We start from the raw sequence: 12,416 nt of genomic DNA on the forward strand, positions 1-12,416 counted from the left end.
TCAGGAATTACCCAGGCAGTGCTCGGGGAACCATATGGGATGCTGGGAATCAAACCCAGGTCGGCCGCATGCAAGGCAAATGCCCTACCCTCTGTACTATCACTCCAGCCCCAATAGTATTATTCTTCATTTACATTTTTGTTATTTTGTTATGTTTAGCAGCCATTCCCTTCTGTGCCCAGGGCTTACTTCTGGCTCTGCATTCAGGGATCACTCTTGGTGGACTTGGGGGGAAATATGGGATGCTGGACATTAAATCCAGGTTGGTCTCGTGCAAGGCAAGTGCCCTACCCGCTGTAGCACCAATCCAGCCTCCAGTATCACTGCATCACTGTATCACTGTCATCCCGTTGTTCATCGATTTTCTCGAGTGGGCACCAGTAATGTCTCCATGTGAGACTTGTTGTTACTGTTTTTGGCAAATGGAATACACCACAGGTAGCTTGCCAGGCTCTGCCATGCAGGCGAGATACTCTCAGTAGCTTGTCGTGCTCTCCAACAAGGGTGGAGAAATCAAACCCAGGTCAGTCGTGTGCAAGGCAAATGCCCTACCCGCTGTGCTATCGCTCTAGCCCACTTCGACAGCACATATAGTAAAATTGGAAGGATACAGAGAAGATTAGATGGCCCCTGCGCAGTCTCTAGTATTCTTCTTCAATAAAACAACTTTGAATTCACTTTTTTAAAAATTTTTTTTACATTTATTTTTCAGTATTCTTTTAAGAATATACAAATTCCTTAGAAATTTGCAGAATTTTAATTTGTTCTTATGCCTTCAGGTGGGACAACATTGTTCAAACATGTGTCAACATTTCCCAAAGTATGTTCCATAAACATTAAATTACACAGGATGTCAAATGTATGTTAGTGGAAAAAATGAAGATTCCAAGTTAAAAGGAATGGGAAATTCTGGAGGTGGGGCTGGGGGGAGAGTCTGAGAGATTTTTCTACAGTCTTTCCCTGGTCTTCTAATGTGCCAATGCAAAATGAAAATCTCAGGAAGTTTATAAAAAGACTGTTGAGTTCCCAAAATATTCGGTCACCTCAAAACCCCCTTTTCAGTGACCATCTTTCAGACTTTTATCTATTTATTTCCATGATCTAGACCAGTCAGATCAGGTAATAAGTGAAGCAGACAGGCAAATGACAATACTGAGGTGGAGGAGAGTAGTTTCAAACTAAGGAACAGTTTTTTGGGTTTTTTTCTTATTGAATCACTGTGAGCTACAGTTATAAAACTTTTATGTTTGAATTTTTCAGGCATACAATGATCGAACACCCATCCCTTCACCAGTGTACATTTTCCACCACCAGTGTCTCTAGTATCCCTCCCCACCTCTGTTCAACACCCCGACCTGTCTCCATGGCAGGCAATTAAGGAACAGTTTTATCCTTAAAAAAATAGGAGGACATTTCAAGTCTTTATGAGTAGCAGAAAAATTGGGTTTTCATGTATTTGGATTTGAAAATTAGTATAGTATGCACATTGATTTATAATAATATATATTTGAAATTTGTGCTATCTATATTATTGTTTCAATAAAAATATTAGACAAAAATATAATTAATTTAAATTTTAAAACTGTGAACCAAACATATCTATGGCAAACATGGTCTCTGAGCTTTCCATTTCCAACTTTCACTCCCCAAATAGCACTTTTTAACCATTCTATAACATTTAAGGTGCAGAAAAGTCATATCTTAAATAAACCATCTTTCAGGTCATGGTTTAAAGTCACTGTGAATATAATGTTGATCACTCTGCTGGATGTTTGTTAAATTATAGTTATATAGAATTTACAAATAACCCACTTCCTTGTGGCCCACAGCACACTAGATCTCTTAGAGCACAGTGTATGCGCAAAAAAAGGTATTACTATTCAGTGGTGACAAAAATCCAAAATTAATAATAAATATACCAGGGCTACCATAACAAAAACCACAGGCCTGCTGACTGCAATAGCAGAATTTTATTTCCTTGTAGTTCTTTAGACTAGAATTCCAGTATCTAGGTGTCAGCATAGTAAATAACTAGGTTTGGCTGTTTCAGAGGCCTCTATCTTTAACTGTACACATCTGTCTTCTTTTTTTTTTTCAGTTTTTTATTTTATAGAGTAGTTCACAATATTTGATTACATTTAATATTCAAACACCAATCCCACCATCATTACACCTTCCCACTATCATATTTTGGATATTTCCATCCCCAAACCCAATCCTTGCCCCACAGCAGAACCAAAATTATATATAAAATTATATATAATTATAAAATAATTAAATATATTATATATTTGTATTATTTGTTATGAAAAACCACTGAAAACGCCACAAAGAAAGTATCCTTAGAGGAAAGAGTGTGAAGGTTGTTGTATTTCACCCACGGGCCATTAAGTCCTTCTATAAGTCTGTAAGACTTACAAAACTTCATTAAGTATATAAAGAAACTATTTCCCTCTAAGATTGTTTGCCTCCTACTTTGAACCCCATCAAATGTGGTGCGGTACTTTTGGAGTATGGGTAGGCTGTGTGGTATGAAGTGTCGGGCAGTTCAGGAATAGGTTCACTCTTGGGTGAGACTTGGCCCCAGTCTGTGGAGAATGGTGATGAGTATGGCAGCGGTTGAGTTCTGGAGGCTTTCAGCTGCTGAGGCTGGGTCCCTTGGGCCGAGGAGGGGTCTCACCCACCCGCCTCTGGGATGCCCTGAGTGAAACAGCCTGGCACAGGGTCCGGTAGCATGGTTATGGCAAATGTCATGTTATGCTCCCTTCCGGGAGAGGACATGCAATATCACAAGGCTGTCTTCTATGACATCACCTGATCTCTGGTTATGTCTGTATCCTAAGTTCTTAAACAGACCCATTCCTAGTAGATTAGGACACATTCTAATGGCTTCATTGTACTTCAATTGCCTCTTAAAGGACAGTCTCCAAATACAGTCATATTCTGTGGTTCAGGGAGTTAAGACTTAAACACATCAATTTTGAGGGCTACAACTCAACTCACAATTGCAAATGACCTTATGTAGTGAATAAATGAGTAGACCTCTTCTTTTACCTGCACTTGTTTTAAAACTCTTATCTAAAATCATAAACAATAAAAAAGGAAAACTTGTCAGATTAAAGGGAAGCATCAAGCTAAAATTGGTAATGAAATAATCAGGAGATACTTTTGAAAAGTCAGGTACTCTTTAATTGAAATTGCTTGCCCATCCTAGCACATGGCTTCTAATAATGACCTACCATCATGTCCATCTCTAACAGGTAATACCTTTGGGACTTTCTGCATGATTGGGGACCAAGGCAAGGGGCTTCATAAAGCACATTCCTCAACCTCTGAAAATCATAGGGCTGAGGTGTGCCAGGTAAAAAAATACATCAATTTTGTGTTGTTTCCATAGGTGTTAAAGGACTGGACGGTAGCTAATAAAATGTTGAGAAGGTTAAATCATATTAAATGGAATTTGAGAATTTTTTTTTCTGTATGTAGTATTGCCTCATATTTTCTGTACAGGTCATACTAATAGATTAAGAAGAAAAGTAGATAAATAATGGTAGAAGTAAGCAGATACACTGGTGAAGGGTATAATATTGAAACGTTGTATATATAAAGCCTTATCACTAACAGTATTGTAAATTGTAGTGTTTCAAATGAAAAATAAAGTTAAATACATTTAAAACAGAAAGAAAAAAGAAGAAAAGTAAAAGACAATAACAGATACAGTGTAAGTAGACTTCAGTGAAGCTGACAATTTTCTCATAAAAGCTTTTATCATATTGGCAGTATAGGTCCCGCTCCAAAATGTATTTATAGTGATTTGATGTAAGTGCAAGATTTTTCTCAGAAAGTTAGTCTTTGGTCTTGGTACAATGTCCTTATTTACACCTTTATTAATTTAAGGGAATCTAGTTTGTTTGACATAAGCTAGCAAAGCAAAAGGTATAGAGGTAGCATTATACTATAATTATATAGTTATATACTATAACAACGGGTCGTCCCGTTGTTCATCGATTTGCTTGAGCGGACACCAGTAAAGTCTCCCTTGTGAGACTTGTAGTTACTGTTTTTGGCATATTGAATACACCACGGGTAGCTTGCCAGGCTCTGCCATGCGGTCAGGATACTCTCAGTAGCTTGCTGGGCTCTCTGAGAGAGACGGAGGAATCGAACCTGGGTCGACCATGTGCAAGACAAATACCCTACCCGCTGTGCTATCTCTTCCATCCAGAGGTAGGTTATTCAAAAGGATCTCTTAGACTAGAAGAGAGCTCAGAAAATTCTGAACCTACTTCCTTGAGTGAAAATCAAATGTAAGTATACTCTTTAAATGTATGATGTTCATACTTAAAATTGAAACTTTTTCTTTAATCTACCTAAGTGACTTGAGCCACTTTCTAGCAAGTGACCTAGACTTATGGGCATGTCTTACATGTTATATAACTTAACGAGCATGTAGTCTGGATTTCAACCCAAATCTGGTCCATCCATTTTGGATAAAGTACTTTCTGTGTACCTGAATTTCACTGAACATATGTGATAAAAGGAATTGTTCTTATAATATGTTGGATATAATATTATTAGTTAAGGATTCCAAATACCTATACCACTATAAAGTCATTATTTTGGGAATCTAGATTCTAAGTATAAGAACATTTCAGAAAAGTAAGATAGAGAGGGATTCTTGGCCACTTAGCTACAGATGTTGCTAATACCATCAGAATTCTGTGTTTATTCTACAACAGCTGAACTCATGTCTTGGCAGGTCAAAAACCTTTCTATGCACTTTTCAACCCAGACTGAAATCCAAAGTCTGGAAAAACACTCAGGAAAGTATTATTTCCATTTGCAAGTTTCCTTATGGTAAGCTTACTATTTTTTTCATAATCAAACAGAAATTAAATATCTTTGAAATGCATGGTACTGATTTAATCAGTTAATATATAATTAGCCCTTTCATTTTCATTAAGACACCAAGAGATTGGTTTTAAACTTTTTAAAAGATCTATCTTTATGAATTTCTGTGAAAACTCACATGAGTCAGATTTAACCTACAGAATGAAATCAAGTAAAATCTTACCAAAATTAGAATGTCTAGTAATTAGAATTACTAGAAAAGAGATATTCTCTTAGAACATGAAAAATACTTGTAGATATATATGTATCTTCCTCATGCCTCCTTCCCTTTAGTTGTAACCTAAGATTTCCTTTATGTAACCTACATTTATTGAGCAACTACTAAGTGATTAAATTAGAACATCTAATTACATGTTCTAACTTAAGCACCAAGATGCAGAGAATGAATCAGACAAGAGTCCTGCATTCAGTATGCTCACATTTGAGAGACAAAACCCTTGAACTGAAGATACTGAAGAAAGTAACTACAGTATAAAGACTTTAACAGAAGCAAGTAGAGGATGGTGAAGAAAGGGGAGATTTCTACACTCCCCAGAGCACTAAGTCAACAATTGATTTCCATTGTCTTGAGAAAGAGTTGGCAAACTATAGTCTACTGGTCAAATTTAATCCTCTGGTTTTGTAAATAAAATTTCAGAGTACTTATTTACATAGGGAACAGCCATGCCCATTGCTTTACATTTGGTCTGTAACTTTAGTGGCTGGCATGGAAGATTGAGACTTTCATGAGACAACATAATTGTCCCACCCAAATATCTAGAACTTAATACCCAGAACAGGTGAATATAGTACTTTTCATGGCCCAAATTAATCACAAGTTCTTAAAGGTAGAGAATCCTTTTCTACCTGTGGCCATTGAGAAGGAAGGCATCATGTGAAGAAATTAAGGCTCCAAATCTGATTGCTGATCTAGGAGATAATTTTTGTACTGTGCAAGGAACTGGATTCTACCAATGACTTCCCTAGGGGTCCCAGAAAGGAGTACAATTTTAATGTTAGCCCACTGCAGCTTCAGTAGGACTTCTGGCCTAGGGCACTGTTCCATAATGGGTGCTAGGTGCTATGCTATGGTAATTAATTATTGCAGCAATAGAAGAAACATATATAAGGAAAGATAAATATAGATAATAAAAAAGAGGTTACAATGGCTCACAAAGCCTAGAATATTTAATGTTTGTCTCTTTACAAAAAAAAATCCTATTGTGTTCTTGATTATGTCTAGTTGATACTTCAGTGATGCTTTAAAATCAAGTGGCAGGAACTCCCATTGTGCCCCAATCTCCATTCTCCTCATTTTTTTAGTGGTAGGACCTAATCCACACATGTTTTTCATGGATACTCATCTAGAGACTAACATTCTTTTGTAGCAAAGTACATCCAAGTTACAAACTTCTAGTGATAGATCGTGAGAGGAAGTGAGATGTATAAACACTATATCACTTTCTTAAGAGCAGGTTGTTTTCTCCACATCCTCTTATTCCTTCACACATGCTTGAATGCAAACCTGAATGCATAAAGCATTATAGCTTGATTAAACAAGAAGAAAGAAGGAATCTGAATCCCTAGATGGACTCATGAGGCAAAGATGTCTTACTAGCTTGGCTTACACTACCTGGATCTAGACTGTTAAATCAGAGAACAAATGTCTATCTTAGTTTAATCATCCTATTCTGTTATATCTCAGTTGCAGTGACTCAGACTTTACTTTAACTAGAACAGGGGTAAGTCCCTTACCTTAGGGTAGGATTAGAAAAGAAACAGATCCATTTATGAATGAGTTGCTCTAGGCAACAGCCCCCAGAGATGCTTGGAGCTTTCTCAGAGTAACTTAAAACCTCTTGTGGATATTTTAATAATTGGCTACAAATTCTTTGACAGTTCTCTCATCAATATAGGAGATTTACATTCACCTTTCCTTGTGTTTCCTCCTATATCTTCTTTTATTCATAAAGAATGCCAGAGTGATAATAATAATTTCAGAAGCTCTATAATAAAAGGCCATGAAGTGAAATTTCCTTATAAGGGAATGGACATGGAGAGTATCATGCTAAATGAAATGAGTCAGAAAGAAAAGGACAGACGTAGAACTACTGCACTCATTTGTTGAATATAAAATAACATATATCATAACATATGAGACTAACACCCAAGGACAGTGGAGACAAGAACCAGAAGGATTGGTCCATGGTTGGAAGCCTGCCTCAAGTGCTAGAGGAGATGGCAGTTGAGATAGAAAAGGAACCACTAAATCAGTGATGGTTGGAGGGATTGCTTGGGATGGGAGATATGTGCTGAAAGTAGACGAAGGATCAAACGTGATTACCTCTCAGTATTTGTATTGTAAACTATAATGCCCCAAAGAAGAGAGAGAGTAAGAAGGAAACTGCCTGTCATAAAGGTAGGGGGTTGGATGAAGTCGAAGTGATGGAAGGGATGCTGAGGACATTGGTGGTGGGAAAGCTAAATTGGTGGAGAGATGGATGTTCAATCACCATGACTTAAACTTAATCATAAAATCTTTGAAATTGTGTCTCACAATAATTTGATAAAAAAAATTAAGGCCATGAAGTTTTTACATTGCTTTCCAGAACAGTGAAACATGGAGCCATGGACCAGCATGTTTTAAGTCCTTTTCTGAGACTTCCATGCAGGAGAGGTCAGAGATCATTCCTCAGCTCACTCATACTTACTGAGACCCAAAAGTACCTTCAACTCTCCAGTCAGCAGCCAGAAGTGAAAGTGAGGATGAGGATGCTTATCTTGGAAGTGGACACTCACCCAGCTCTTCAGCCTCCTCCACTGGGGCCTTTTTGTTGTTGGAGACTTTTCAGACAATGTGAAACAGAGAAAAGCCCAATGTCCTTCCTAAATTCTGAATCATAAGCATAGTAAAATGATTGTCATTTTATTCCACTACATTTTAAAGAGCTTAATTACACCTCTCCCCTTAATAAGAAAGTCGAAGTTGGATGACAGGAAAAACATTCTGGCTCCCAACCACTCATCATCTAGTGATTGGGATCCATCCTTAAGAGCTGAGGTTTCTCCACATCATCCCAATATGACCTCTCTGTGTGTGTATGTGCACATGCGTGTGTGTGCGTGTGTGTGTGTGTGTGTGTGTGTGTGTGTAGGGTGGCGGGAGATGAGGTGTCAGTTTAGGCCACACCTATCAATGCTCATGGCTTACTCCTGACTCTGTGCTCAGGGATCTTTTCTGGCAGTGCTGAGAGGATCCTAAGTGGTACCAGAGATTCTGAGCAGGGTAGATGAGATGCAAGGCAAGTGCTTTTACTCCTGTATACTCTCTCCAATCCCAGTGACCTTCTTCTTAATGTAATATAGCCCCAAGGTCTTAATTGGTTGGTGCCTGGAAGTCTGTGATTTCTGAGCTTCTCCTGGTCTTGGAACACCACCTCTGAGCAGGTGACATGAAACATCATTATGCTGATCTTACTCATAAGAAAAAATAGCAAGTGTTAAGCTTTGCCCAGTGACAGCCCAGCCTTAGGCCAGATAGCTACGTCTTTCAGTATCCTTAAGCTAAATCTTCATGAAGAAGAATGCCCTACAGAGGTGTCAAATGAACCAGAAAATGTCAGTGTAGAAATGCCAAGAACGTTGGTAGCTTCCTTCTAATTATCTAGGGACTATGCTGCAACCAGATTAGTACTGGAATCCCATTTATGTAACTTGGGTTTTTATGATATGTCTCTTCTTACAAGTGCGCTGGCAAGCAATAGCTTGGTATTTCCAATGAAATAAGGACTGTGAGATTACTGACATACTACTGGAGTCAGAACAAGATCAACCTACAGGAAAAGAAAAGAAAGCAACTCCCTCTCCCCTCTAAATGCTCCCTTTGCTTCAGGAAGCTCTTGGGTCTTTGTTACCTACTGTTGGCTGGGACCTTTAGCCAATCTTAAGGTTAAGTCTATTAGTTAAAACCAAATCATGTTTGCCTTGTTTGACCCATTAACTAGTTAAGTCCTTGAAATGCTGTGTACAACTAGACTTTCTAAAATTGTAAATCAATATATTCTGAAGATTACATTGAACCTGCATAATGCTCAGTAACCCAGTCATGTAATGGCCTTCGGCAAAAAGTAATAAAAACTAGTCCAAAGTTTACTGATGGAATGAGAAAGTAAATTTAAGGAAGCCTTACCATTATACAATTAGACTTCACTGAGACTATCTTCTTGTAAAACTTTTGTCCAAAGATGCCTGCTTTCCTGAAACTTGACTCAAAGAATATGCTTTTTTTCCCCTAAGTGGTTGAAATAAAGTTTGTGTGTCCATGATAATCTCTCCAATACTACCACCACATCTACCCCCTTGACCAAAATGCCTCCATGTTTAGGTTTTGGTTTTAATTGTCAACTATAACTATCACTATCAAGCTTTGCAGCCTCGATAAGTATTAATATGAGCAAAGTTAGCCATGTGAATTAAAAGTTCAGTGAGTCTAGTTGAAGAATTTTTCATGGATTATTCACCCAAGCAGCGCACTTGCATTGTTTCTATGTATTCTGTGATTCTTTCCAGAAGACAAGCCTATATTCAGAACTAAAGAGAGGACAGCTCAGGATGATTCAGCAGCTACAGTACCTGCCTTGTGAGTCTAAACCTGCAAATTCAGTCCCTAGTGCTGCCCAAATGCCCCAAGCAAGATCCCAGCAACTCTGCCTTCTGAGCCCCAGCAATGCTGCAGCTACTGGGTGTGTTATATTCAGCACACAGCCAGGTGTCTGGGCCCCACAACTAAAAATATGTGCAAACCTGTGGTCAGAAATGTGACTCCTAATGAGCACATGTGTGAGGGCCACAGTGACCCCTGGCAAACACCACCACCAGAACTAAAGGAGCACAATCCCCAGAAAGCACATGACTAGTCCTGAAACTAAAGTGTACAAAGTACCACAACCCTATAATTTCAACCATAAAGGGAAGAGTAGAAAGAAGCAGAGATCCCAGCATGGTGCACTGTGACAAACTGAACTCAACTATAACTTCACATAAAGTGGAGGCACTCAACCTGATTGGTCTTGACAGCATCTGAAACTTCCAGGGAGTTTGGTGTGATAATACCCACCCTCATCACTAAACTTTAACCTATAGCAGACACACTTTCCCCAAATTCCCTTACACGTTAGGATTATAATGCTACAAGTTGCATACGCCTCTCTGGTATCAAGACTGCTCCTCGGAGCTCTCAGTGACCTTGATGACCCAAACATACATCTGAAAAAAGCATCTAAAAAGTGCATCTTAAAAATGCATCCATAAAAGGAAAAGCTCATAAATCTAAGGTCCAATATCTCTCCCAAATGACTTTTAAGAAATGATTTTCCAAAGAATCCATCTAATTTTGCCAAATTACTCTCTGGAAAAACTTTCTCCAACTTAAAAATTAAAAAAGATGAACGCTCTTAAATGCTTTTAATATGCATGACCCTTTAAATGTAATATGTAGAACAGTTTAGTTCTTAATCTGAATAGAAATTATTCTGAATAGAACCACTGAGGAAAACATATCTTGGGGTCCTAGTGCATGTTTGCCCCAAATTACCCGATATGGCACTCTTTAAACTTCAGTTTCCTCATCTATAAGCTCAGGACTGAAATAGAGAATCTTATAAGTTGATTTTTGTTTTGTTCTCTGGATGAGGAAGATAGTTACTGACATTTGGGTGTTGACAGTTTTTTAGTTCTTGCTCCAATGCAAGAAACATCTTCTTACAAGAGTTTACAGACCCCTCCTTACTGAGCTCTTGTTAAGCAGAAAACACATGCTCGACTCTTCAGGTGATACCAAAGTCTCAGAGTCTGTTCTTCAGAGAACTCTGCAATTTAGTAGAGAAGAAGAGAACCAGATGTGAAGTTATGTGCTCTCAAAACACAATGTGAAAAGTCACCAGAGTTGGTTCTGTCTTCCCACCTACCTTCCAACAGCTCAACCTGCCACACTCCAGTCGATGAGAACCAACAAAGAACTACAGGAGATGGAGTTAAAGAGGTAGTACAAAGGGAGGGTGTTTGCCTTGCACACAGACAACTGAACTCTGATACCTAGCACCCCATAATGTTCCTCAGCCTGCCAGGAATGATTCCTGAGCACAAAGCCAGGAGCAATCTCTGAGCATAGTCAAGTGTGGCCAAAACCCAATCAAAAGAAGTAAAACAAAACCATAAATATAGAAGAGGACAGATCCTCACAGGTTCAGTCTGTGAGCCAAAACCAGGAGTCCTGAACCCCCACTCCCAGAGTCCCACATTCACATGATAATTCACTCAGATAATACATATGATGGCCTCTCCTATAATGGTTTCCTACAGTTTGTACTACTGTGTGTGGGGCTAAGCTATTATGTCAGAATCCCCAATAATAAAGTCATAATATAAGCAGTATAGTATTTTTCAGAGGTTGGTAGGTAAGTTCTCCCAACCTGGCTTCCATTTCTAGATTCAAAACAGCTGCTATATAGTTTCTTAGATTGCTATAAACAAATAGTAAGCAGTGGTAATAGAAGAATAATTTGGGTGTCATTATCCTATTATAAAAAATACTTTGGAACTTGAGGTCACACCTACCAGTGTTCAGAAGGCTACTCCTAGCTCTGTGTTTTGAGATTACTCCAGACAGTGCCAGAAACTGGTCACTTGCAAGGCAAATGCCTTAACCCCTCTACTATCTTTGTGATCCCTCGGTGTTACCATCTTAAAGTCTTCAGTGTTTAGTGGAAGGAATTACAAGGGTCAAAACCAGAGAGATAGTGCAAAGGGGAGGCATATGCCATCTCCAAAACCACATGTCCCCCAACCTCCCCCAGCACTGCTGATGGAACCCTAGTGACCCCCTAGGAACCAATAGGCCAAGTGCCAAACTACTAGAATCCCATCATCCCCCCTGATGGATCACCAGGGATGGCTTCTGGGACCCCTGAGCACCATAGGTGAATTGTCCCCCTACACAATAAATGATGATGGTCTTGAATGTGTTTGTTCAAAATCAAGCCTATAATTTTGTAATTCACAGTGTTTTTTGTAGGATGTGTCCCTAGATTACTCTGAGAATCTCTTAGATATCTAGTAGAAAAAGAACATTTGGAAATGGAAAACATCGAGCACCAAGATAGCAAAACAGGGCAAGAAAAAGTGTGTGTAAATGATCTGCCCATACTATAAGGCAGCCAAGATGTTTGCAAATGTTACTGTTAGAGCAGAAGTCAGACAAATTTACTTTGCAACCCCCTAACCCCACCCCACCACAATGTACAGTGCAACAGGATTGTTTCAAGCTTGAAAAGACTTTAACAGGCTGTTTCCAATGTGCAAACTTGAAACCTCAACCTCAGTTGAAGAGAGGTGAGGTTTTGTAGAGCGACATAAATAGGCACTTCAAAGTTAATAACATTTACAGTCTCTAGTAAGTTAGGAGGGGATGTGTGGAGGGAACAGAGATAGTCATCTGCAACATTCCAAGACCTGGGGAAATTGAGTCT

At 38.8% G+C, this 12,416-nt stretch overlaps 1 pseudogene; it reads left to right on the top strand.

The window, feature by feature from the left end:
• Window positions 1–571: 571 nt before the first annotated feature.
• LOC129400566 (U6 spliceosomal RNA) lies at window positions 572–670 on the top strand (annotated as a pseudogene).
• The last annotated feature ends 11,746 nt before the right edge of the window (window positions 671–12,416 follow it).

This window comes from Sorex araneus, chromosome X, assembly GCF_027595985.1.
Source record: "Sorex araneus isolate mSorAra2 chromosome X, mSorAra2.pri, whole genome shotgun sequence".
Classification (NCBI taxonomy): Eukaryota; Metazoa; Chordata; class Mammalia; order Eulipotyphla; family Soricidae; genus Sorex; species Sorex araneus.